General features: G+C 38.0%; 1 protein-coding gene across 7 annotated transcripts in view; it reads left to right on the forward strand.

The window, feature by feature from the left end:
- The first annotated feature begins 15,703 nt into the window (after positions 1 to 15,703).
- Positions 15,704 to 23,104, forward strand: part of HDAC9 (histone deacetylase 9) — a 900,368-nt gene continuing 892,967 nt past the window's right edge. For 5 of the 7 annotated variants that reach the window (XM_017526841.2, XM_017526846.2, XM_017526842.2 and 2 more), the window contains exon 1: positions 15,820 to 16,078. The gene's annotated coding sequence lies outside the window, so the exon portion shown is untranslated. Of the gene's footprint in view, positions 16,079 to 23,104 lie in introns of all 7 variants that reach the window. The other 2 variants (XM_017526856.2, XM_037737895.1) reach the window with 2 other exon arrangements.

Here is a 23,104-nt window from a genome sequence, read left to right on the forward strand (position 1 = left end):
AAAAAAAAAAAAAAAGAAAGAAAGAAAGGAAAGAAAGAAAGAAAGAAGGAAAAAGAATCACAGGAAAAGAAGGTTTGTTCCAGTATTCTTAATGTCAGGAAATAACAACTCCAAAGTTAACAGCAGAAGGTTTAGAATGGGGGCAGCAGAAAAACAAGGTTATCATGTAAAACCATCTTTCATATTAATCAAAACCGTAATCAATATATTGAAACATCTTTGTTATGTAGTTGGAATTTTGGCTCAGTAGTTGGAAATAAGTTAGAGCATGGGAAGCATACTTTTTCAGTCTTTTTAAAATGTATTTTAAAAAGCACTTAGACAGAAAAGGTATAATGGACAGGGGTTACACTGGGATGAGGATGCTAACACAGAAGCTGTGTGATAAATCAAAGTGGGCTCTTGGTTCTGGAATAACTAATTTTGGACCGTTGTCTTGGGCAGGTCAGTTAGAATTTGTGGATCTCAGCTTCCTCATTTGTAAAACCTAGATGGGTTAGATATGGTCACTAAAATCAGGTAAACGAGCTTCTGAAACTCTGTGAAATTCTGTAACAAAGTACATCTTTAAAAATTTTGTTGAATAACAAAATTTTCCTATTACTGTCAATACAACATTTTTTAGGAAACTTAACTTTAAGGACTATGGAAGATATTATAGGCTGATTCACTCATCCATTCTAACTCTCTTTCCCTTATTTTTCTCTAGAATGGGGGCTGGAAAAATATATAATAAATATATAATTAAGAAACAGAATTCTCTTCCCCAGTCTTCCTTGCAGACAGCATTGATAATGTGTCACAGCTGTTGCCAGTGAGAGCTAGGCAGAAGTATGTTGAACTTCTGGGAAAGCCTTTTTCCTCATGCCATCAGAATTCATTGTCAGACTGTTACTTGTTCACTATCTTTCTATCTGTAGGTCATTGGGTGAGCAGGAAGTGGTTTCCTAATACATGTACAATCCCTTTTATATTTTCCTCTTGTCTTTTCTTCCTTTCTAGAAAATAGTTTGATGGCTGGACCTGCAATCACCATTTAATGAAGAAAAGGCCACAAAAATTACCAGCCTTGGCCTTCTATTTTTGAACCGCCAAATTAATATCAACAGCTTCCTGTCTTTAGACTTCTTATGTTAAAATTAAATAAATAAAACATTTTGCTTAAGCCACCATTTATATTTTTCATAACTTAGCAAACCCTAACTCTTAAAAGGATGAAAAATGGATCCCTTCAAAAAAGCATCCTAAAAATTGTATATATATTTTTTCATATGGGAAATAAGATTATCCAGCTGGTTGAACATCCCATCTTCAAAAGGCACATGAACTTATATTTTAACATCATCAGGTAATATTATATTAGAGCTGAAATATAAACTAATGATTAGTTCAAATTTACTGAAAAATAGCCCATAAATGGCATGCATTTGTTCATATTCTTCCTCTAACTTAATTGGTATGAAATTTATTTTTTTTTATAAGGGCTTTAGTTCATCTACTAATATTACATGTATAAATGTAAGCAATGTCTTGCAATATAAGCTGATTATAGATTTGAGGTGCGTGGATCACCTTAACATAAAGTATTTATGATAATAGATATGAAAAGGAATATTTTAAATTCACCCTGAAAGCACGCATGTATATTCAAGGGCTCTCATTTGTTTAGTAATTCAAAAACTTTGTTGAGGGCCTGCTAACATTCACATGATAATGATGCTTCATATTTGTACATGACTACTTGCAGTTCAGAGTATTTCATATATAAGCATTGGGTTGTGATTAAACTTCCCCATGACTTAGAATTTTTGCATAAGAAAGGAATTATTAAAAATAGAGGCAGCATATTCATTCAGTTCCCATTCAAAATTTAGCAAGAGAAAGAAATCCTTAATGGGTCACATTACAACTTCTATTACTGCACAGACCTTTCTTTTCAATGGGGAATTCCTGAACAGATGATGAGCAGTACAATATCCTTTGTTGCAGACCTAGAAATTGACAAAATTAATTGAGAAAAATAGTTACTTAAACCTCCAGAAAATGTATTTTCAGCAACCATAAGAAAACTTATTTTTAGGCTGAAATGACTTCTATAAAGAAATGATCTCAGCAAAAACTGGAACTTTTATGAAGAAGGGTAATAACTTGCTCAAATATTTTTTGGATGACAAAATGAAAGCCACTTGATGGAAAATACTATGATGGGTACACTGACACTGGCCTTGGACATTGGGTAGTGATAGGTTTGGCTGTGTCCCCATCCAAATCTCATCTTAAATTGTAATAATCTCCACATGTCAAGGGTGGGGCCAGGTGGTGATAATTGAATCACAGAGGAAGTTTCTCCCATACTGTTCTTGTGGTAGTGAATAAGTCTTATGAAATCTGATGGTTTTTATAAAGATTTCCTCTTTAGCTTGGCTCTCATTCTCTCTTGTCTGCTGCCATGTAAGATGTCCCTTGCTCTTCCACTGTGATTGTGAGGCCTCCCAAGCCATGTGGAACTATGGGTCAATTAAACCTCTTTCCTTTATGTATTACACAGTCTTGGCAGTGTGAGACAGACTAATACAGGTAGCTTCCTGGTCAAGGGGATCTGCCTGAGGCTGAATGTATCTTCCTGCCTTACAATTATAGGTGCACATGCTGACTCAGTTTTAAATCTCACTACAGAACTCAAACTTCAGGTTCAACTTTCCAAAAATCCTATTTCTGGGAGGTGATATGCAAAGATTCTGCATACTTGCTCCAGTGTGGGAGTGCTGCCCTTTATTCTTAGGACTCACATAGCTCTTTGTTTTCACCCTTTCATATCTGGTAGTATTGAGGGAAAGAGCCAGGTTTGGTGGGACCTGAAGCTTATACACATCTCGGTCTCTTTTAAATAAAATAATACTAAAGTATGAATACAGTTTTAGAAGGTACCTGTGCAAATGAGGGCTCCTGAAGCCTAAGCTTCATTAGCATCATGGTAAAATCCACCTCTGATGGTATATTCTTTTAATTAAATTTCTTTGTTCATTACTTCTAAATATTACACCTTTACTTTTTCAAGTAAATGAAAAGTAAATAATGTCATCCTAAAATTCATATTCAAAAAAATGATTACAGTTTCTGTCTCAGTGTTCTGCACACAGTGGGGTTCAATTAATTTTATTGACAGTGTTATAACAAAAGATGAGTCTTCTTCCTTTTAAAGAACAATGTTAATTTTTAAATATAATGGGAAAACATTTTAAAACATACCTGTATCATAACCAAACACAAACAGTCCTAAAAGGCTGCACCCCAAAGGTGATCACTGATAAAAATTGAATCAAGTATAGCGTTTGGTGGTCTCATTTTAGGAACATAGGATTTTGCAATCAGACTAGATAGGCTAAGTAATGTTGTAATAGCAACAAACCCCCAAATCTCAGAGGTTTACTTCTGGGTCACATTTACATCCTCAGTGATTTGGAAAAGGTTCTGCTCATGTGACCTTTATTATTGGAAAAGGGAGCAATTTCTTTTACATGGAAAACTGATGGTTTAGTGTCTGAGGACAAAGAGAAATGGAAAAACCAAGGGAAAGCTGTTAAAGACTGCTTGAAAGTGACACACATCACTTTTGCTAACATTTCATTGGCCAAAGTCAGATATAGTTAAGCCAGGTATCAGTGGAATGGGAAGTATGACCCCTTAGGGAGTACCACTGATATTTCAAATCATAGTAAAATGTACATGGTACTTCTTCCTCTAAAGAAAACTAGAAAACATCTACCATTACCATTATCACAAATGCCTCATTTATCTTCTCCTCCATGCCTAACATTTTTTTAAAATGAAAATTTAGCATGAGGCTTTTTTCCTACTAAGCAGAGAAGAGCAGAGAATAGTATCACCTTTCTTTTTAAATTAATTATTCTATTTTAATTGACAAATAAAATTGTGTATACTTACTGTGTACAAAATGGTATTTTGAAATATGTATACATTCTAGAATAGCTAGATTGAGCTCATTAACATATGCATTACCTTACATACTTATTTTTTTGAGGTGAGAACATTTAAAATCTACTCTCATTAAGTTTCAGGAACATAATGCATTGTTATTAACTACAGTTACTATGTTGTACAATAGATGTCTTGAATTTATTCCTCCTGTCTAATAGAAATCTTGTATCCTATGACTAATATCTCCTTAACATCTACCCCAGACTTGTTCCTGGTAACCACCACTTTACTCTCTGCTTCTATGAGGTCAACTTCTTTTTATTCCACATATAAGTGAGATTGTGCTGTATTTGTGTTTCTGTGCCTGGCTTTTTTCACTTAACATAATGCCCTTCAGTTTCATCCACATTGTTGAAAATGACAAGATTTCCTTTTTTTTTTTTTTAATTTTAAAGATGGGGTTTCACCATGATGGCCAGCCTGGTCTTGAACTCCTGACCTCAGGTGATCCACCCACCTTGGCCTCCCAAAGTGCTAGGATTACGGGCGTGAGCCACCGTGCCCAGCCTCAAGATTTCCTTTTAATTAAAGGCTGAAGAGTATTCCATTGAGTGTAGATACCAAATTTTCTTTATCCATTCATCTGTTGAGGGGCACCTAGCTTGATTCCATATCTTGGCAATTGTGAATAATGCTGCAGTAAACACGGGATTGCAGATATCTCTTCAACATATGGATTTCATTTCCTTTGGATATATGCTCAGTAGTGGGATTGCTGGATAATATGATAATTCTAATTTTAGTTTCTTGAGAAACTTCCATACTATTTTTCAGAATGGCTATACTAATTTATACCCACCAATAGTGTACCAAGTTTCCCTCCATATCCTAACACTTGTTGACATCTTTTTGACAATATCCATTCTAAGAGGTATGCAGTCATATCTCATTGTGGATTTAACTTGTATTTCCCTAAAGATTAAAAATGTTGAGCATTTTTTCATACACCTGTTGGTCATTTGTATGTTTTTCTTTGAGAAATATCTGTTCAGATCTATTGTCTATTTTAAAAATTGTGTTGTTTTTATGCTATTGAACTATTTGAGTTTCTTATATTTGTTGGATATTACCCCTTTAATCAGATATATGGTTTGTAATATTTTCTCCCAAATTTTACATTGTCTTTTCACTCTGTTGATTGTCTTCTTGACTGTGCAGAAGGTTTTAATTTGATTTGATCGCATTTTGTTTACATTTGCTTTAGTTGCCTGTGATTTTGTGGTCCTAGGCAATAAATCATTACCCAGACCAATGTCATGGAGATTTTCCTCTATTTTTTTTAATAGTTTTGCAGTTTCAAGTTTTATGCATGTCTTTAATCCATTATGAGTTGATTTTTGTTTATGGTGTCAGATAAGGGTCCAATTTTGTTCTTTTACATGTGGATATCCAATTTTCCCAACACCACTGACTGAAGAGACTATCTTTTCTTTTTTTTTTTTTTTTTGCCTCCAGATTTTTTAATGATCGCTATTCTAACTGGTATCTTTTCTTTGTATGTTACTGGCACCTTTGATGAAAGTCAATTGACTGTAAATACTTGGGTTTATTTCTAGGGTTTCTATTCTATTTCACTGGCTGATATGTCTGTTTTTGTGTAGATGCTATGCTGTTTTGATTGTAATAGTTTAACAATAGATTTTGAAATCAGAGTGTGATGCCTCCAACTTTGTTCTTTTTATTCAAGATTGCTTTGTCTCTTTGGGGATTTTTGTGGTTCCATGTGAATTGCAGTTTTTTTTTCTAGTTTTATGAAAAATAACATTAGAATTTTGGCAGAGATTGCACTGAATCTGTAGATTGCATTGGGTAGTATGGACACTTTAACAATATTAATTCTTCAAATCCATGAACATACAGTATCTTTCCATTTATTTGTATCTTCTTCAGTTTCTTTCATCGATGTTTTATAGTTTTCAGTATATGATCTTTCATTTCCTTGGCTAAATTTATTCCTATGTATTTTGTTTTAGTAGCCATTGTAAATGATATAAAAATTTTTTTTTTCTGAGACAGTTCATTGTTAGTGTACAGAAATGCTACTGACTTTCGTATGTTGACTGTTTCCTGCAACTTTACTGAATTCATTTATTAGTTCAAAGAAGTTTTTGGTGGAGACTTTAGGATTTTTTTTTTTTTTTTTGAGACGGAGTTTCGCTCTTGTTACCCAGGCTGGAGTGCAATGGTGCGATCTCGGCTCACCGCAACCTCCGCCTCCTGGGTTCAGGCAATTCTCCTGCCTCAGCCTCCTGAGTAGCTGGGATTACAGGCACGCGCCACCACGCCCAGCTGATTTTTTGTAGTTTTAGTAGAGACGGGGTTTCACCATGTTGACCAGGATGGTCTCGATCTCTTGACCTCGCGATCCCCCCCGCCTCGGCCTCCCAAAGTGCTGGGATTACAGGCGTGAGCCACCGCGCCCGGCCTAGGATTTTTTATATATATGATCATGTCATCTGGAAACAGAGAAAACTTAACTCTTTTGTTTCAAATTTAGATTCCTTCTATTTCTTTCTCTTCCTTACTTGCTCTCCTAGTACTATGTTGAATAGAAGTGACAAGAGCAGGCATCCTCCTCTTGTTTCTGATCTTAGAAACAATGCTTTGAATATTTCAGCACTGAGTATGATGTTAGTTGTGGATTTGTCATATACGGCCTTTATTATGTTGAAGTATATTCCTTCTATACCTAATTTGGTGAGAGTTTTTATCATTAAAAGATGTTGAATTTCGTAAAATTTTTTCTCTCATCCATTGAGATAATTATATGGTTTTTGCCCTTCATTCTGTTAATGTGGTGGATCACATTTATATATTTACATACATTGAATTATCGTTCCATTCTGGAGATGAATCTCACTTGATCATGGTGAACAATGCTTCTAACTTGCTGTTGAATTTGGTTTGCTAGTATTTTGTTCAGGACTTTTGAATTTATGCTCATTATGTTTATGGCCTATAATTTTCTTTTACTGTAGTGTTCTTATCTGGCTTTGGTAACAGAGTAATTCTGGCTTCATAAAATGAATTTGGAAATATTCCCTTTTCTTCAATTTTTTGGAAGCATTTGTATTAGTTTTTATTTAGATGTTTGGTAGAATTAAGGAGTGAAGCCCTCAAGTCCTGGGCTTTTCTTTAATGGGAGACTTTTTATTATTAAGTCTTCTTACTTGTTATTCACCTGTTCAAATTTTCTATTTCTTCATGGTTCAGTCCTGTTAGGTTGTATGCGTCTTGAAATTTATTCATTTCTTCTAGGTTATCCAATTTGTTCATATATAATTATTCACAGTAGTCTCTTTGTATTTCTATAGTATCAGTTGTAGTGTCTTTCTTTAATTTTTTATTTTATCTATTTGAGTATTCTTTTTTCTTAGTCTAACTAAATGTCAGTTATGTTTATCTTTTCAAAAAAAAATAAACTCTTTTGTTCATTGATCTTTCTTGTTTTTCTAAAATTTATTTCATTTATTTTTACTTTTATTATTTCCTTCACTATGCTCACTATGGGCTTAGTTCGTTCTTTTCCCCTTACCTCCTTGATTTGTTGTTTGAGATCTTTCTTATTTTTTGATGTAGGCATTTATTGCTATAAAATTCCCATTTGACCCAGCAATCCCATTACTATATATATACCCAAAGGATTATATATCATTCAATTTTAAAGACACATGCACACATATGTTTATTGTGGCACTGTTCACAACAGCAAAGACTTGGAGGCAACCCAAATGCACATCAATGAGACTGGATAAAGAAAATGTGGCACATATACACCATGGAAAACTGTACATCCATAAAAAATGATGAGTTCATGTCCTTTGCAGGGATATGGATGAAGCTGGAAACCATCATTCTCAGCAAACTGACACAAGAACAGAAAACCAAACACCGCATGTTCTCACTCATAAGTGAGTGTTGAACAATGAGAACACATGGACACAGGGAGGGGAACATCATACACTGGGGCCTGTCAGGGGGTGGGAGGCTATAGGAAGGATAGAAGGAGGGTGGTGGGCTAGGGGAGTGATAACATTAGGAGAAATACCTAATGTAGATGACGGGGTGATGGGTGCAGCAAACCACTGTGGCATGTGTATACCTATGTAGCAAACCAGCACATTCTGCACGTGAACCTCAGAACTAAAAGTATAATAAAAATATGCTTTTGCTACATCCCATAAGTTTGGGCATGTTGTGTATCCAGTTTTGTTTGAGTTTTGTTTGATATTTTTTGTTTAAAAAATATCTCAAGATATTTTTTAACTTCTCTTTTAATTTTTTATTTGACCCATTGGTTGTTAAGGAGCATGTTGTTTAATTTTCATGTATTTATGAATTTTCTAAAGTTCTTCTTGTTATTGATTTCTGATTTAATTTCACTGTGGTCAGAAAAAATTCTTGATATGATTTCAACTTTCAATTTGTTAAGAGTTGTTTTTTGGCCTATACTATTGATCATTCTTGTCTAGGTCACTAAACAATTTTCATGTGCACTTGAAAATAATATGTATTTTCCTGGTGTTGGATGGAATGTTCTGTAATGTCGTTTAGATCCATTTGGTCTAAAGTGTAGTTTGAATCCAACATTTTCTTATTACTTTTCTGTCTGGATGATCTGTCCATTGCTGAAAGTGGGGTATTGAAGTCCTCTGCTATTTTTATATTACAGCCTATCTCTTTCTTCGAAACTATTAAAATTTGCTTTATATATCTAGGTGCTTTGATGTTACTTGCATATGAATTTATAATTGCTATATCCCGTTTATGAATTAACCCCTTTATCATTATATAATGACCTTATTTGTTTACTTTATCTGATATAAGCATAGCTAACTCTGCTATTATATAAATAAAGACATCCTGTGACTGGGTAATTTATAAAGCAAAGAGGTTCAATTGATTCACAGTTCAGCAGGACTGGGGAACCTTCAGGAAACTTACAGTCATGGCAGAAGGGGAAGCAAACATGTCTTTCTTCACATGGTGGCAGTAAGAAGTGCCGAGCAAAAAGAGGAAAAGCCCCTTATAAAACCATCAAACCTCGTGAGAACTCACTTGCTATCACTAGAAGAACAGCATGGGGGTAACCACCCCCAGGATTAAATTACTTCCCACTGGGACCCTCCCAGGACAGTGGGGATTATGGTAAATACAATCAAGGTGAGATTTGGGTGAGGACACAGCCAAACCATATCAGCTACTATCTTTTGGTTTCAAGTTGCATGGAATATATTTTTGTTCATCTTTTCATTTCAATCTGTGTGTATCCATAAAGGTGAAATGGGTCTCTTCTAGTCAGCATGTCGTTGGGCCTATTTGTTAATATATTTTCTGTCTTTCGATTGGATAATTTAATCAATTTACATTAAAGGTAATTATTGATAGGCATGGACTCACTATTGTCATTTTGTTAATTTTTCTTTGGTTGTTTTATAGATCCTTTGTTCCTTTATTCTTCCTTTGTGATTTGGTGATTTTGTTGAGTATGCTTTGATTCCTTAATTTTTATCTTTCTTCTACTGTAGGGTTTTGCTTTGTGGTTACCATGAAGCTTATATAAAATACCTTCTAACAGTCTATTTTAAGATGATAATAAGTTAATTTTTATTGCATAGAAAAACTCAATACTTTTATTTTACCCTCCATTTTATGTTAAAAAACATTTTTTTCACTCTGAGCCAAGAATGTTGATATTTTATGTTTTGATGTTATAATCTACATATTTTTATATTGTAGATACCTTAGCAAATTATTGTAGCTATTATTTTTAATAGTACTGTATTTTAACCTTTATAGTAAATATAAACGATCTGCATACCACTATAATAGGATTAGAATATTCTGAATTTGTGTGCTTACTTTTACTAGTGAATTTTATACTTTCATATATATTTTTGTTACAGATTAGAGTACTGTTCTTTAGCTTAAAGAAATCTCTTTAGCATTTCTTGTAAGACAGGTCTGGTAGTATAAACTCCCTCAGCTTTTGTTTGCCTGGGAAGTCCTTATTTCTCCTTTGTTTTTAAAAAACAACTTTGCTGAATATCAGTAGTCTTAATTGGCAGGATTTTTTTTTCCTTCAGCACTTTGATTATATCATCCCACTTTCTCCTGGCTTATAAGGCTTCTGCTGAGAAATACACTGCTAGCCTTATTAGAACTCACCAATGTGAGATATGCTTTTCTTTTCTTGCTGCTTTCAGGAGCTACCCTTTGTCTTCAAATTTTGACAGTTTGCTTTTAATATGTCTTGGTGTAGTCTCATTTGGATTGACCTGATTGGAGACATTTGACCTTCCCATACAGCTATCTTTATATCTTTCACCAGATTATATTACATATTTCATCAAAACCCTGTCTCTACTAAAAATACAAAAAATAGTGGCAGGGTATAAGCTGGGAGTAGTGGCAGGTGCCTCTACTTTCAGCTACTTGGGAGGTTGAGGCAGGAGAACTGCATGAACCTGTGATGCAAAGGTTGCAGTGAGTCAAAGTTGTGCCCCTGCACTTCAGCCTCGGCGACAGTGTGAGATTCTCTCTCTCTCACACTGACCCTTAATCTCTCTTTTCTCCTTCTTGAAATGGTATAATTAAAATATTTTCTCTTTTGATGCTTTCCCATACATTCTGTAAGCTTTCTTTATTCCTTTCATTTTTTTTCTGTTTTCTCCTCTTACATATTTGCATATTCTCTTCTTCTATATTTTCAAATAGCCTGTCTTCCAGTTCACAGATTCTTTCATATTCTTCATCAATTTTACTGTTGATGCTCTCTATTACATTTTGTATTTCATTCACTGTATTTTTCAGCTCTAGGATTTGTTTGATTTTTAAATATAATTTTAATCCCTAGTAAATTTTGCATTTTTATCATTTATTGTTTTCTTGATTTCATTGAATTATCTCTCTGCATTTTCTTCGTTTGCTAAGTTTCCTTAAAACAACTATTTTAAATTCTATGTCAATAATTTCATAGGTCTCAATTTCTTTAGCATTAGTGCTTTGTTTTCCTTGTTTGGTGGTGTCATGTTTCCCTGATTTTTCTTGAACCTTATGGGTATATGTTTGTGTCTGTTAATTTGAATAAATGAGGACTTACTCCCATCTTTGCAGACACACTTTGTCTGGAAAAGCTCTTTACCAATCAGCCTATCTAGAGATTCTGGGCATGCTATCTGGTGTGGTTCATAGGTAGAATTACTGCTTGATTTCCCAGGGAGGCTGCCCTGGTGTGCAGGTCTTTGGGGTTGCAACCTGGGGTCTGCATCCTTTGGGGTGGATCTGTTGATTGAGTCCATGTGGGTAGGCCTAGAGCCTGTGTCCATGAGGGTGTGTCTGCAGCCTGTGTCCATGGGATCTGGCCTGAATCCTGGGCTTGTATGGGGTGGACCTGGTACTGTTAGGTGCTTTGAGCCTGAATCTGCAGAAGACGGACAGGCACTAAGATGGGGCTGGAAACTGGCCTGGTATTGGGGTGGCACTGGAGCCTGAGTCTGCAGCTGCAGGCCTGGGTCCTAGGTCCAGCACTGCCAGTCTGGAGCCTGGGTCAGCAGGGTTGGTTCTGGAGCTTCAGTCTATAGGGTCTGGCTTGACATTGGTGTCTACTGGACCCTGCACCCCTGGGTTATAACCTGGAGCCAAGGATCATAGGTGATGGCTTAGTACTTGAAGCCATGAAAGCTATCCTGGAGCCTGGGCTCTATCAGGATAGGCCTAGGCCCAAGGCCTGTTGAAGCAGCCCTTAACTGTGGGTTCACTGGAGTATAGGGCCACAGGGGGTCACCTGCGGGGTATATTTTTGTACATGGATCGTTGTTCAAATTAAAGTTTCTGTAGGACTACAAGCACTGGCAACTCTTATTCACCATTTTGCTGACATCCAGATTCTATAAACTTTCTTAAGGGGAAAAATTCTGTTTAATCCTATTCTTGTACTTCACATGTATTAAGAACCTACTTTACTGAGGGCTCTGTGCTGATCTTTGGAAATAAAAATTGAATGACTATATAATAATTCCAAATAAATTAAACAGACACTCTGCCCTAAAAGAAGGGGCCATATCTCTACTCCTTAAGTGTGGGCTGCACACAGTGACCTCCTCTCAGAGAATATAGTATGTAAAGGGGAAGAAAAAGAGTAAATTTACAGCGGAGAAACCTGACAAACATTACCTCAGCCAGGTGATTAACATCATCAACAGTGATAAATCCTGTTGCTTAGTATGTACCCTTGATATAATGCAATGAAAGTGGAACTTCATAATCTTCCTTTCCAAAATCCGTAACTTTAATCTTACCATGAGAAACACATTAGACAAATTACTGTAGAGAGGCATCTTACAATATATTTGACTGGTATTCCTCAAAACTGTCATGGTCCGAAAAACAAGGAACATCTGAGGAAGTACCACAGCAAGAACCCTAAAAAGACATGATCACTAAATATATTGTGGTCTCCTAGATGGGATCCTTAAACAGAAAAAGCACTTTAGTAAAAACTAAAAAAACAAACAAACAAACAAAACTGATAAACTATGGATCTCAGTTGATAATGTACCAATACCAGTTCACTAATTGTATAAAATGTATCATGCAAAATAAAGATGATAATAGCAGGAGAAATTTTGTGTGTGTGTGCACACATGTATATTGTTCTCTATACAGTTGGCAATTGAATAACACAGGTTTGAACTACATGAGTCCACTTATATGCACATTTTATTTCACCTCGATCAACCTTGGGACACAAGATGAACCTTTCCTCTTCCTCCTCAGTCTCTTCAGTGTGAAGATGAAGAGGATGAGGACCTTTATAATGATTCACTTCCAGTTAATGAATAGCAAATATATTTTCCTTATGATTTCCATAATAAAATTTTCTTTTCTCTAGCCTACTTTATTGTATGATTACTGTATACAATCCATATAGCATATAAAATGTGTGTTAATTGACTGCTGATGTTTTGAAAAAGCCTCTGGTCAGCAGTAGGCTATTAATAGTTGTTAGAGAGTCAAAAGTTATATGTGGATTTTCAACTTCGCAGGAGGACAGTTCTCCTGGTTCCTGTGTTGTTTAAGGCTTACTCTACTACTTCTGAATTTCACCATAAATTTAAAACTGTTTTGAAAAATAAAGCTTATTTAAAAAACTACAAAAAATGTGAATGAGTTATCTTTATCCTCTTAGAGCTCAGTTGAGAAGAGACTAAAACCCCCCAAAAATTATAGTGTCATATATGCAATAATATAGGTTTGAAGAGAAAACATGCCAACTCAACTAAAACATTTAAGATAGATTACCTTTTCAACTAAGTCATAATTTAAAATATTTGAATCTCCAGTATCACTCAGCATGAATCTTACTCAAAGTCAGCATTCAAATATGTAGCAGAATGATGAGGAGGGCAGCTCCCACTTGTGAAATGATCTGGACATGGGATACTTCAATTATTAGACTTAAGTGAAGGTTAACTATGCCTGGTATCCCCACTCTAAAAGGTGAAAGTAAGTTTCAGTTCAAATTTTGCCATATATATGTTTATTACACAAAATCTGTTTTAGATGCCCAGTGAAATCCCAGGGATACTTCCTTTTATGTGCTTCAACCACACTTAACATGAAAGGTTTCTTGAGAGACAACAGAGGGAGATTTTTTCCCTTGGAGTCAATGGTAGGCAAACAGAATCATTAAAACAAAACAAAACAATAAAAGCCTAGGCAACATAGTGAAGCCACATCTCTAAAAAAATTAGTCCCAGCTACTACTTGGGAGGCTAGAGGATCACTTGAGCCCAGGTCAAGGCTGGAGTGAGCCCTGATGCTGCAGCTGCATTCCAGTCTGGATGACAGTGCATGACCCTGTCAGAAACAAAACAAACAAAAAACCCACAAAAACCAAAACCAAAACAAAACTGCAAAAACTTAAAGGCTGGACACTTGACCATTTCTTAACTCAATTTTGAAAGGTTAAGGGTGAAAGCTCACTAGGTAGTTATGTCTGGCATATACACAAATCAGAAATATCTCTAAGATACTTGAGACAATACCATCAATTTCATCCATGAAATGAGAATCCATTACTAAGATTCATCATGCCAATGAACAGAAACCTCAGCGGGGACAGTTAAGTAGAAGCTCTAGTACCAACAGCCTTTGGAGTATGGCCTTTTTATTATTTATTGTTTTTTAAATTTTTATTTAAAGCTAGCTGACCACTCCTGCAGTATGAATTCTTAATCAGAGCAAAGTGAGGGATAAATCTAGCCATCACACACTTTTGTCTTCCCGAGAATGCAGACAAGATAGCACTCTTTTCTCGAGTTACCTTGCTATTATGAAATTGGTGGTCTAGCTTTATTCTTGAGGTTTCTGTTTGTTTGTTTGTTTGAAATGGGGGTTTCACTTTGCTGCCCAGGATGGTCTCGAACTCCTGGGCTCAAGCAATCGTCCAGCCTCGGCTTCCCAAAGTATTGGGGTTATAGGCTTGAACTACCGAGATTAGCCCCTAATCCTAAATTTTAATCCGAAGTCTGCCACTGTGAGACCTTGGGCAAATCACGCTACTCCCATGGATCCCAGTTCTCTCCTCTGAAAATGAGGGCACTGGGTTAGGTCTCTCTTGCTCTTTCCATCCACATAATTAATCTATGAGCTGTCTTAGCTGACGTAGAGAAAAACAATATATATAAAAGCAGAGACATTAGCTTTAATTCGTTTGACGGTCAAATTACAGACACCATAAATATATTAGTCTCTTTGAGTGATCAGCAGCGTTAGCCAAGTGTGTTTAGGATTACACTTAAAAATATGTTGTATGCTTTATAAAGGAATCTACAGCTACTAGTGATACTAGTATAGACTTAAGTTACAACAGAAAAAAAAAAAATCCCCAAGGGAAAAATACTAACCACAGAACGTGATCAAAATTCTCAGACCTACTAACTCTGCTTGCCTTCTATCAGGGTTGGTTTCAGAGTGAATGCTCCTCTCTGGTTAGCCTTAAAACGCGGCAAACCTAAGTCATGTTTCCAACAGCAGTCACCATATTCCCTCACGTTTCCCAGTTGAAAAGCCCCAAATGTAGCATTTTTTTTTCTCTTAAAATTCCCTTGAATGATTCTTTAAGCTCAGGCATCTGCGAGGACGTTCCAGGTGCCGCCTCGCAATGCTCCCTAATCCTCTTAAAAAGAAGTCGCTCGACTGGGGCGGGCAGGCGCTGCATGGTGCGCACCTGAGCGGCCCGGACTTCCTGAGGCGAGAGGGGCGCGGGAGGGCGAGGCGGCGGCCGGGCTTCTCCTCGGCACCGTCCTCTGTCACGGCTGCCGCCTGGCCATCACCCCGTGCCTTGCGTGGGCATGTCTAGCTTCAGAAATAAGTCATTTTAGGCTCCCTGGTCCTTCCCCTGGAGAAAAAAACCGCTGGCGCAGCCCCGAGCTCACCTCCGCTCCACTGTGGGCGGCCCTTGCTGCCCTCCTGCCTCCCGTGCGTCGGCCGCGCGCCCAGGTGTTCCCGCGCCCCTCATCCCCTCAGGCCCGTGCCTCCCGGCCCTGTGGGTATTTAGCGCCTGCGGCCGCGCTCTCGTCGCGGATCCTTCCTCCTTTCCCCACCCAGCCCCGCCCAGCCTCCGCGGCGCTGGGGCTCCCGGCCGAGCCTCTCCTCCCACCTCCGTCCCCCACTTCCCTCCCCAAGAAGTGCTATTTTTAGCAAATCCTCCGCGCGCCGCCACCCGCTCAGCTCGCAGCTCGCAGCCGCCCGCTGCCGCCCTCCCGAGCTCCCCCCGCGCGGCGGCGGCGGCGGCGGCGGCGCGTCCCGCACATCGCGCAGCGCGCACCGAGCCGGCCCCGCCGCGCCCGCCGCTCTCGCCGCGGTCTCCTCCTCTAGCGCCCGCCGCGACCGGTAAATCTCGGCTGGAGGAGCAGCGGCTGTCCCCGAGTCAACTTTCATCCCCCTTTTGCTTCCTGCTTCGCCATTCTCTTCTGCTCCTCGAAAGATGGCTGTTTGGAGAAGGGGGAGAAGTTAGGAGGTCGCCGGCGCGGAGCGAAGGAGGGCGCGACTGCCTCAGCAGGAACGGGCGGAGGTGAGTGGAACCACGGCAGAGTCCCCGGCTAGTGCGTGAGGAAAGCCCTGGGAATTGGGGGCCACCGGTCCTCAGGATGCATCGCGGTTTTCCCTGCTCAGGTTCCCCAGGTTAACAGCATCTCAGTCCGGACTCGGATGCCACTTGCCTTGTATCTCGCAGCCCAGACACTGGTGGGTTTAAGGGAACCTTTGTCAGAAGTTGGGTGCTAGGTGATCTCTGTGGTTTAGACCCTGACATTTGGCTAGGCAAACTGAGGCGAGGGGTTGGTGGCGTGATTCTCTCCCGCCCTCAAACACACCCAGTTTATGTTGGAGCCGAGCTATGAATGAAAAGTTTGTACTGGCAACGTGTTGCTTGAGGGGAGCAACGCTTATTGGGGGTACCTTTGATGTTTCGTGAGGGACTTCAGTTTTAAGTCAATACTGTACCTCAGAATACTGGGTTTTAAGAAAAGTTCAGGAGTCTGGGGGTTGGGAGATGAAGCACTTCCTTGGCTAGTGGAAGCAGTGAATCGTAAGCTTATTAAGGTAAACTGGTTAATTAGATGCCAAACGAGGGTGTCATAGTGGGGACTAGAGGGAGCGGAGGACGGGGGCGTTCCCTGAGCGCCTAGCAGGCTGCATTTGTTTGGCTTTGAAGCTGTCACCCATTTGTCCGCAGTGAGAGGTGCTGGTGTCAGGCCTGTGTGTCTGTTATGTGACAGAGAGGGACTTAGCTCTCTCCATATCCGAGGCACAGTTGTCTGGAAAGGTGGCCTGCGACGGAGAGCTGAGGATGCAGTTCCTGTGATTTGGACTTGGAGAATTCTCTAGTGAGTCTCCTATGCTCTAATTTCGGGAAGATCTGTCAATTGTTTTTTCTTCCAGGGAGGTGTGTGTAACCTGCTAAAAGGAACTTTTAGCTTTAAGATTAACTGTAGCATTTTGAAATCCTGTAAGAAATGAGATAACTACATATATTCATTATTACATATACGTGGTGTGTGTGTGTATGTGTGTGTGAATAAAATGTGGGAAAGGGGTAAGAAAGGCTTAAAAAGTAACTTCTACCAGAAAAGAAAGCAAAGAGTTAATTTTTTTCTCCCCGAATGGTATAACAATGCATATACAACTAAATACTCTTGCTGTGCTGAGATTTTGCATAAGGAGTAAGATTTAGGAATTACAAGTATTCAGGGCACTGTCATGTTTTCAAATCTTGCAGGCATTACTGAAATCTGGAAAAAGGGAGTACGTACATAGAGGACCCATATTAAATGAAAAAAAAATTTAAATCTTCCAAAATAAAACCTTTTGACATTTGAAAAGGCCTGAATGTTTTTTTCTGATGGCCTGGAAATCTTTGTAATCCTGTAATTAACAAAGCACAGAATAATTTGCATTTAATAAATTAGAAATCATGTTTAAAGGATACCTTTTGAACTTCTCTTTGGTACTTTTGATATTTATTATGGAAATTATTGTGACTGAAAATTAGTTGTTTAATCTATTTGCCTTTTACCACAGATAATTAGTTCTCCTTATCCTTTTAAACCACTGTTCCAGTTTGGACAAATTTAATTCTCCAAGCATCAAATTACTGGTGTTCCTTCTGGAAACCATTTATATTTCAAATGGCTAATAAGAATATTTTATTTCTGAAACAACATAATTTAGTCAGTTGTAAAACTTGCTTGTAATTTATTCTCATCCATTTTGTTTGAATGGGGCACATTTGAAGAAGAGTAGCATTTTTTTCGAATATGCCTTTTTCTGTGTGGGAAAAAGCTAGTGTTTTCATATATATTGTAGCTATTAAACAGATGCATGTAAGGTGGGAATCCTGTCTGACCTTTGATAAACTGCCAGCCAGAAGGAGAGAGATGCTTTCCTAGCTCTGCTCATGAATTAATAATCTTTACTACAGAATGGACATGGTTAGATGCACATAAGGTTGTGCAGAAGGAAGTTAAGAGTTTTAAATTAAATACCAGTTAATAGGTAGGAAACAGATATTTTTTTTTAACCTCGATCTTACTGTTTCTTTTCTTCTGCAGTTCAGCCTGTTGGGCTGGCCTTTATTGGAGAGTCATACCAGCACTCTGACTAGAGAATGTTTAGCACACTAAACTGCCATCTTCTGTAAAAATGATGGCTCTTTTGCAATTAAAAGGTAGTTTTATACATCGTTATAGATTTTTCATGATTGGTGACCAAATTAACTGTAACCGCTATTACAGTAGAAAGAGTTGTTTTACAAAGTTATTGCCACTATATATAAATAATTAATTACCTTATATTTAAGATATAGATGCACTCTATTTGAGTTTTAGGAGTTTTGAATTGTAAGGCCAGCTGATCAGATAAAAACCTGTTTAATTAACTAATTTGAATGACAGCATGATTCAGATTTTTATTAGTATCTACATCTAGGTTTATGTAGCTTTCCTTTTTATTGGAATTACTTCTTTTTTGAATTTGTTTAAATATTACAGCATATTACGTTATAATTTGTACCCACTTAGTGGGGAAGGTGCAGGTTATTCTTAAATAGAGATGTGGAGAAATAACTAACAGGGAGAGTCATTTGAGAAACATATGGACATCATAAAATCCTTCTGCATGTAGCATCTGTACCTTCTCATTAGTGAAATATTGTACTTATGGACATTTTTTGTTATTATATCCAAGTGTGTTTTTTTATTTTTGCTTCATTGGGTTTTTTTTTGTTTTGTTTTGTTTTAAAATGTAATTTATATTGCTGTTTAAGTTGGTGGGGGCTTTTATTGCTTCAAGCCTTTGCTTTCAATAGGCATCATACTTAATTTTTATTGCATGCATCTGCAGATATATGTAATTGTTTTCCAATTTGTTATTATAATTCTTACACTTTCTGGTGATTCCTCAAAGCATTTGAGAGATAGGTAGGAGGACATATTGTTCTCATTTCAGGAAGGAGGCGGTAGGTACACTGATAGACCCAATGTTACACGATAGTGAATCAGAGTGAAGCTGAGTGTAACATCTATATTTCCTGTATATGTATTTCTAAATTTTTAAAGTGCTCATGTTTATATATATGCAGATCAGATTTTAAATCAGTCAATATAGTCATAAAGGGATGGATCATACTGTTGGCCTGTGGATGGAAGAGAACGATGACTCTGATAGCTACTGCTGAAATAAACAAACACGCATACCTCCGTGGAATATTTGTTCTTGCAGTCGGTCAATAGTCCACATATTTGTCTGCCTCTGCTGGCCTCACCCTATCAACCACCTGCTGCCCCTTTACTGATCAAAACAGCCCTTGAAGTTTATCAACACAGTTGTCAAGCTTGAGGATCATCAGCCTCACTGGCAAGAGAAGTCAGAACCTGATTTTTGGAAAGAGAGTATTGACGGGGGACCTAATGGAGTGTCCGCTATAGAGGCAGCCAGTAATGGTTCTGGGTGTCGGGATGTCCATATCTGTCAGCAGCTTTGCTTCTTTGGCTGAACTTACAGATAACAAAGTGAACAGAAGGTTTATGGAATTATCTAGTCATTTCTGTCCATGTAGACCTCATATCTGAATATATTAGACTTTTTTTTAAAAAAGGAAAAGGACAGAAACTTGTTTTTTTCTTCATCCCCCAAATCTCCTCTCCTTCAAACCCCACTAGAATTTTTTTTTTAGGATAATTGCCCACGTAATTTGTAACAGCCAAAGTGAGAGACTTCTGATATTACTACACTCAACAGTGGAATATATTATTCAGCTTGCAGAAGAAAGCACTGTAGTTATGTAGAAAATGGTAATATGTAATCTTATGCAAGTATTTTTGAATAAGCAAACAGTACCAAGAGCTCTCTATTAAGCTAGTATATATTTTTTACTCTTCCTTTCCCTAAATGTGTGGTTTTTAGGAGCTCATCCGAATCATTAAGTATTAAATACTGAAAAAAGGTTTAGGTGTGGTTTCCTATTTACTATGATGAATTTTGTTTAGAGCTTCATAGAGAGGAAAACCACTATCTATTGTTTGCTGTACCAGAGAGAGTATAACTTGTTGCTGGTAAGTTTGAGGAGTGTTGAGGTTGCTGGAAATGGTACTTTCTTCCCATTTCTACAGAAGCTGTGGTAAGAAGGAGATGGATGTGGACTGGTTTAGTTTGAATACAATAGTGATGGCTGGAATTTGAAGTGGCCACTGAAAGATGGGTAAGATTTGGATAGTCTGTATCACTCAAGGTATTCAGTAGCAAGTCATGGAAACTAACTTTAGTTAATATAAGCATTAAATAAATTTATTAGAGGATATTGACTTTGTTTTCTGTGTAACACATTTCCACAAATTTAGCAGCTTAACACAATACCCCTTTATTATATCAGTTTCATTGCTCAGAAGTCCACACATGGCTTAACTCGGTCCTCTATCCAGAGATCTTCTTCCATGTTGGCTAGGGCTGCAATCTCAACAGATCAATGGGAAAAGATCCACTTTCACGCTCTTTTCTATTATTGGCAGAATTTATCTCATTGTGGCTGTAGGACTGAGGCCTCCATTTTCTTGCTGGCTGTCAGCCAGAGGCCACCCTTAACTCTTAGGGTCTGCTATTATTCTTTGCCATGTGGCCCTCTCACAGGTACTGTTACAACATTTTTGAATCTAGCAAGGAAGTCTCTCTTGCTCCAGTCTGATAAGAAAGAGTCTTATATGCTATAATATGATAGTGAGAGAGTGACATCAGACTATACAAGAGCATGACTTTTTGGAGGTCAGCTTAGGTTATGTCCACCACATTGACTAGCTCATAGAATCTCTGGCATAGGGAGGGTACAGTGGCTCACACTGGTAATCCCAGCACTTTGGCAGGCCAAGGCAGGTGAATTGCCTGCGTCCAGGAGTTTAAGATCAGCCTGGGCAACATGGTGAAACCTCGTTGCTATAAAAAAAAAATACAGAAAAAAGTTAGCTGGACATGATGGTGTGTGCCTGAAGTCCCAGCTCGTTGGAAGGCTGATGTGGGAGGTTCACCTGGGTTTGGGAATGTAAGGCTGCAGTGAGCCATGATCATGCCACCATTCTTCAGCCTGGGCAACACAGTAAGAAAACACTGGTTGTGTGTTTTTTTTGTTTGTTTGTTTTTTGTTTTTTAAATATTGTTTTTTAAAAGAAGAATCTCTGTTATAGTCACCAGACCTGACTTCAAAGCCACTCAAGTAGAAACAAGGCTCCAAATCCCTCTGCAGAATTTGTCCTGTGAGGTACTGCTGGCATACAGCTTCGGAATGTGAGCTCCAGATCATAAAAGAGAGGATTCTCAACATATAATGATGCGGTCCCATTATACATTGCCAAAAAGAATGACGAATGACAGGTGTCCACTGCCAAAGGAAAGAAGAGAAAATGATTGCTTAATGAAAGGTTGAGTTTTTTATCAGGATAGGCATGATAACCTTCTAGAGATGGGATTGAATTGGAAAGTTGCTGAAGTCATGTGACTCCTTGGAAGAGAAAACTCTTCCAGGATTTAGGAGAATAATGGTAGTGCGGGTACATTTATGAGTGGTGGTGATAAGAAAGGAGTAGAAAACTTATGAAAGATGAATCACTAAACATGTATTTGTCTGATTATTGACTTATTTAGTCCCTAAATATATTCCACACATGAAAGACTTTTAAGGGACTGATTCCACTAATCCTTGTAGGGAGCCAGTGCTGTGACTTGGAGGCCTGCAGTGTGTTCTACCCTCCTTTTATAGGAAGGAACAGAGCTAAGGACCATTGTACTATGTTTGTAACCCAGTGACTGTGGGGTGCTATGTAGGGGGCTAGGGGACTGTAGAACACAACCTGTGCTCTAAGCAGTTTGCACGACAGATTTTTTCTATTCTGTATCTCAAACTCTGGCAGTTTAATGTATATTTCTGTAGTTCTGCCTCCCTTCTCCCTGGCAGGAGTCTGGAGACTTTGAAAGGCTAAATGCTTTGCCAAAGGTCATTCAGCTAGGGGTGTCATTAGGGTTTGAATCCAGGTCTGATTCCAGAGCTTGAAGTCTTGTACTACATATCCCATACTCACAAGCAGTAAGTGAAATTTCCAGGGGGAAAGCCTCTTACTCACATTGAATTGGATGTCAGTGCTACAGTTGCTCATGGATTCCATCATTCACCTTGAGAGAACTGGATACTGTTAAGATGAGGGTTAAAAAGAGGAGTGAGAGAGTGTGCTGTATCATGCCTTCTTTTATTTTCTCTGCAGGAAGTACAGATTATAGGTTTCTCTTAGATCTAAAAGTAAGAATGGGGAGTGGAGAAGGCTATGCATTTTTATTTCTACTTGTCATTTTGGTTAAAATCAAAAGCCCTGTGTCTCCTTTCTCTCCTATATGTAGATTTCTACTATTAAGTTAAATCAGGTAACAATGAATTTTCATTGCCTCTTTGGACATAGGGTTTTTTCTGTAGCTTTTTCAGTAGATGCCACTGTTTTGATCTTGAAAAGTCTATTGAGACATTCTTCCTTTGTTCTTCTATTACTCAGTCCCTCTTTCTACTCTGTGGTGGCTCTGAAATCTATTCATAGATATTCGACTTTTTTATTCTGTCTTATATACTTAAATATCTTCTTTAAATGGGTCTAGTTCCATAGTTCAGAATCATTGGCCCAGATACCCTTGCTGCTCCACTGTAAAATACAGACTCATTGAGGGACCCAGGAAGTCTTATCTATTTTGTGTTAATTTAACTGAGGTTTGCTCTACATCCCAGCACAATATGAGGAAGCCTTTAAGATTTCTCTGTGTATCTGAGCCAAAACATAAACATTTAAAACTGAATACCACAAGGAGGCAGTGTGATTGGATTGTGTTAGATCAGGTGCACGCCTATGGACTACTTTACTGTGGCCAGGTAAAGAGAGTTCTATTATTATTTTCAGGTGCCCACCCTTCTAGAATAGTACTGTTCTCAAAGAGGGAAATTGTGAGCCAGCCCCAGCTTGACTGGGGTCAACAGTACTAATCGATTTTGGAACACATTGTAACTCAGGAAATCTCT

The sequence above is a fragment of the Cebus imitator genome, unplaced genomic scaffold (genome assembly GCF_001604975.1).
Source record: "Cebus imitator isolate Cc_AM_T3 unplaced genomic scaffold, Cebus_imitator-1.0 Scaffold45, whole genome shotgun sequence".
Taxonomy (NCBI): Eukaryota; Metazoa; Chordata; class Mammalia; order Primates; family Cebidae; genus Cebus; species Cebus imitator.